Genomic DNA, 5,623 nt, shown 5'->3' on the forward strand with positions numbered 1-5,623 from the left:
CGAGAACTTGTGTGAATGCTTATCAGAATTATATTGGTTCAGATCTTACACCGCTGACAGATCCTTTTGTATCTCCATCAAGGATTTTAGTTCCGCAGAGGCAGAGCTTAAATGGGGGGTTCCGCAGGGGTTCATCCTGGGTTCCCTCCTATTCTCTTTTTACCTGCTGCCACTTGGTGCTATTTTCCGGAAACACAACATGCCCTTCCACTTCTATGCTGATGACTGTCAAATTTACTCCCCTTAAGACACAATGGTACATGCTCTATTCAACCGCTGCTCGACTGCAGGGCTGACATCAGGGACTGGATGGCTTTAAACTTCTTAAGTTTCAATGAAAAGAAGTATGAAGTCATGTTGTTCCCTCCCAACGACACAATCACAAACCACTGCATTGACCTCTCCGCTCTAACCCTGTCAGAAAAACAAAGAGTCACAAATCTGGGCGTGATAATGGACCCTTCCCTGAAACTTAACAATCATGTAAACATGATTGTTAAATCATGTTTCTTCCAACTGAGGCGGTTGTCTAAACTGAAGCCCATATTGTCCAAAAATATCCTGGAGACAGTAATACATGCATTCATTACATCTAGGCTTGATTACTGCAATTTGCTCCTGTTTGGTATCAGTCAGACCTCCATTTCATGACTACAACTGGTCCAGAATGCAGCAACCCGATTTTTAACCAGTACAGGCAAAAGAGAGCACATTACACCAGTTTTGGCCTCACTGCATTGGTTACCGGTTCACTTTCGAATCCAGTTCAAAATACTCATGTATGTCCACAAATCACTGAACAGTGTCCCCCCCCCCATCCCTCTGATCTGCTACAACCGTATGTCCCACCGTGTTCCCGAGGTCAGCAGACCAGTTGCTCCTCACAGTTCCAGGATCTCGTCTTAAGCGCAGAGGTGACAGGGCCTTCTCTGTAGCAGGACCATGACTCTGGAACGAGTTACCTCTGCTTGTCAGACAGGCCCCCTCCCTCTCGGTTTACAAGTCCAGTTTAAAAACCCACTACTATTCGGTGGCTTTCAATACCAGATGATCTGTGTTTTGATCCTGTATGCTCCACACTGGTTTGTCGTCATTATCTGCATCATTTTTATGTCTATATTCTGATTTACCTCATTTTGTATATTGCTTTGTGTGTTATCTGTTGTTTTGTCTGTACAGCACTTTGGTTGGCCTTGTCGCTGTTTTAAGTGCTCTATAAATAAAGTGGTATGGTATGGTATCAGAACTGTATCGACTTGACAGTTGTCTACTTCCTTCTTTTTGAGCGGTCTCCGGTCCGCTTGCATTCACAATGCATTCAAACCACGCTAAAGTTCACTTCAACCAAACCGAGACCTAGGTATTTAGGCGGACCAGAGTTCACTTTTTGGTCCGCATCAGAATTCATTTGTGCATTCACACCTCCCCAAATGAACTGAACTTTCTAGGCAAATGGACTAGAGTTTGATTAAAGCGGATTAAACAAGGCTGGTGTAAATGCACCCTAAAAGAATAAGGGGCTGCATTCTCAGGAGCAGCAGCAATGTGCACTCCACCTATCTTTCGGATGACTGTACGAACATAATCTCACTGTATTTCGTTACAATGATAAAAAAGCTTATTCTGATTCTGAAGGGAAAAAAAACAACTAATAATGTGTAGCTAATGGTACTCAGCATCAATGCAGTGAATAAAATTATATACTTTTACTAATAACAAGGAATGCTTTATATTAAACCCCAAGGCTGTAATACTTGTTGATTAATGAGGAAAACTGCATTTGTCCTGAGACACGTCATTCTTTTACAACTGTAAGTTTTCAAAGTACATACATATGTATGTATGTACAGATTCAGGGCATTCAGGGTCTTGCTCTACAGTGGTTTAGATCCTTTTTAACAGAGAGAAGCTTATGTGTGAGTTTTGGAGCTGGTGAGTCCTTTGTCGCAACTCTCACATGTGGAGTGCCTCAGGGATCTATACTCAACCCACTTCTGTTTTTCCTTTATTTACTCTCTCTGGGATATATATTCTCCAGAAACATGATGTCACTTTCATTTTTATGCTGATGACAGCAAAATTTATGTGCCATTAAAACAAGAAAAACAATACTCCATGAACCATCTCCTGGAATGTATGGCAGAAGTTAGAGCATGAATGTCACAGAACTTTTTACATTTAATGAGAAAAAGACAAATGTGTTGTTGTTTAAGCCCAGCGATGGATTGAAAGTCCATGGTGATTTGTACCCTTTAACACAACATCTGACTGAGACTGAGGGTTCAAAATGCTGCTTCTTGCCTTTTAACTGGTACCATAAAACGAGAGCACATCAACCCTGTTTTAGAATCATTACATTGGCTCCCAGTTCATTTCCAGATTAATTTTAAAGTTATTTTATTTGTTTTCAAATGTCTTCATGGTCTCACCCCAAAGTATCTGTCTGACCTGTTCCAGCTGTACGTTCCCTCATGCTCTCTCAGGTCAGCAGATCAGCTGCTGTCGGTTGTTCCAAAGTCTAATAGGAGGCTGAGAGGTAACCAAGCGTTCTCAGTCGCTGCCCCTAAGCTGTGGAACGATCTACCTTTACACATCAGACAAGATGACTCACTTCCTGTTTTTAAATCTTCTCTGAAGACACATTTTTTCTCTTTGACTTTTACCTCAGATTGAAATGTTGGTTTTACTGTTTTTAATTTATTTGTTTTTACTGTTTTTACTGTTTTCTGTTTTATGATTTTAACAGCTCATTACTTTTACAGTTTCCGTTGATTTCATAGTTTTTATGATTGTATGTGTTAGTGTACAACGTGTTGTTTTTAAATTGCTTTATAAATTAATTTGTATTGTATTGGATGTATGTATGTACCTGTATGTATGTCACGTACGTACGTATTTATTTAAGTACTTATTTATTTATTTATTTTACAGAATGAGCTGGCCCTGGCAAAGTCTGAAAATCAGTCAGAAAATGTCTGGCCCTTGAGCAAATTTAGTTGGTGACTCCTGTTCCAGCATTTTATTTTTTAAATATATTTATCTTTTGAAGTAGTTTTACAGATGTGTGCAATATGTTTATGTTTACTGGCAGCATTCCTGATGATAAAACCTGATGACAGACAGTGACAAACAGAGAAGCTGATCATTGATTACGTCTGTGTGACACAAACATGCTTTGTGAAAAAGGTCTGGGTGTATGCTGACATGAATTGAGGTGGTGTTGTGTGAGAGCATTAACAACTTATTATGATTTAAATAAAAGAACGTCTGTAATTGTTGTCCTTAGGCTTTAACCTCAGGCAGTTAAGAGACTTTCTCAGAGTGGCCAGAACATGCAAAACAAAAAATGCATTGAAAGCAGGCTTTTGTAAAGACCTCACTCATACTTTTCCTTCCTATTCTTGCTCTTGCTTTTTGAAGCTGCTGTTTCATGATGCCGTCTCTCATCCTCCTTGTCTTTGTCTCACTCTTTTCATGAACTCGATGGCGGTCTTGAAGCCCGTTAAACTTCTTTCATTTCTCCGATCAGATTTGAGTAGTGTCTGTAAATCTGCTGGTGAACTAAAGCTGGCAGCAGCTGCAGATCCAGAAGAACGGCCGCCTGCCTCATCACACTGTTAATAAAAAAGATGACAGCAACAAACTGCCATCCTTCCATATGGTCAACTCCGAACACCAGCCTCTTGTTGAGCCAGAAAGGGTTAAACAGGGGCAGAAGTGACTGAATTGATTGTTCAGATCCCTTTGGATATTCATGAGAATTTAACATAAAAGATGCAGCTAATGTATTTCACTTTGTGAGAGACTGTTGGAGGGCGGTGGAGTGTCTTGGAAATTGAGTGCTCTCCAGTTTATCTTCAAAATGCTAACTATGAAAAAGGGCTGCGGTGCTCGACTGTCATTGATAGATGAGGCTATTGGAGGTTGTTGAGAGCATTTCAAACATCTGAAGTGTAAGAATTTCTCTCTCAGCAGATGACCATGTGGACTGAGTATAAAACAAAATCTACAACAATTTCAAAGGGCCACATTGTTGGTCCCCACTTGTAAAAGCACATGTCTGTTGTCCTCTCAAGGGAGATTTTTTAAATATAACAGTGCCAGTCTGTTGCCAACTTAAAACATCAAGTTTATAAAGTGTGTTCGAACTGAAAAAGAGACAAACATAAGATGCTGCCGAGTTACTAGAAAATAAATAGAACAGACATTTTGGAAATACATACATACATACATACATACATACATACATACATACTGTAGTGAACCTGATCTGACCCTGATCTGACCCTGATGACCTCAAATCTATCAGATGGACAGAGACTGTTATTTTCATTGATCTGAATACAGTCTGAGCCATCTGGTGACTTTCTTTCTTGAATTAATCAAGCAGAAAAGACAATTCTCTATAATCATTACTGTTTTACAAATGTTTAATAATCAAATTGTGTTAGTTCCACTCAATGTTACAGGTTGAAGAGAACTACTCATTTTTATTTTACATAAACAGTAAGTAATGATTTTTATTCCTCATTCAAAGAAGAAATCAGGTTAATATGCATTTCTTGATTTTCTGTCTGAAATGAGCCAAGTTTTGTAAGTATGTGAAAGGTCGGTTTTCGGTCAACTAAAATGTTTACTGAGAAGAAAATGTCATGTTTAATCACCACAGAAGATACAGAAGAGTTGACTCCACGAAGTCTGCTTTTCTGCAATAATCTCTCTGTCAGTTGTTGAACAATCTCATTCTCTGACCTCGGCTTAGATAACATCTTACGTCACAAAAACACACCTCTTTCTGGTACATCCACGAATCAGAAAGCTCTAAATTGAACCGGAAGTCGACCCATTTAAAATGTGGCAACTTCCCAGTTCATGTTAGAATGGAAAAGAATGGAAGAGAATTCGGGAGAATTCCGGAGAATTCCAGAGGCTGAGGAGATGAAGAACTAGAGAGTTGCTGACAATTAAGAGTCTGAGAAGTTCTGAAGAATGAAAGGAGTTCAGAATTCTTGGGTGCAAACGCATTCAGGATGATCCAGAGACGTTTTGGGATTATAATTTCTGTTTGAAAACCACGTACGACTCTCTGAGGGTTTGGTAGTTCTCACGGAGACGCTGAAAAGAGTCAGAAAGGAACCTACGCCGACGCTGATTTCATCATCAAGGTAGAGGGTTCTATTTTCGACCAAGTGTACCGTGGGCAAGCTGATATCTGATGGAGCGTGCAATTTCTGGTCAAACAGATTAATTCCCTCACATATTTCTCTGTAAGATAAATCTCCATTTCATCTTAAAACTCTCCTCTTTCTCATAAAATCAGTACAGATATCTTAGGAATATCTGAAGCAAAGTCCTTGATCACCGCCGAGTGATCGATGCTCAATTTCTGTGAAACTTGTCTGTTATTATTTTCATATTTTGCCAAATTAATGTAAATGTTTGATGTTAAACTTTGATTCTGAAAATAAATGACCGCATTCATTTTGATGGGTCAAACATAAATAACGTCTCTCGTTACATTTCTGTTAAATTCAATGCACGACATTACACAGTCAGAAAGATGAGGAACTCGTGAATATTGTATGCATATATATCTCGTATATTGTCATACTACAACTAGTGG

This window comes from Nematolebias whitei, chromosome 5 (genome assembly GCF_014905685.2).
Source record: "Nematolebias whitei isolate Nwh7 chromosome 5, NemWhi1, whole genome shotgun sequence".
Classification (NCBI taxonomy): Eukaryota; Metazoa; Chordata; class Actinopteri; order Cyprinodontiformes; family Rivulidae; genus Nematolebias; species Nematolebias whitei.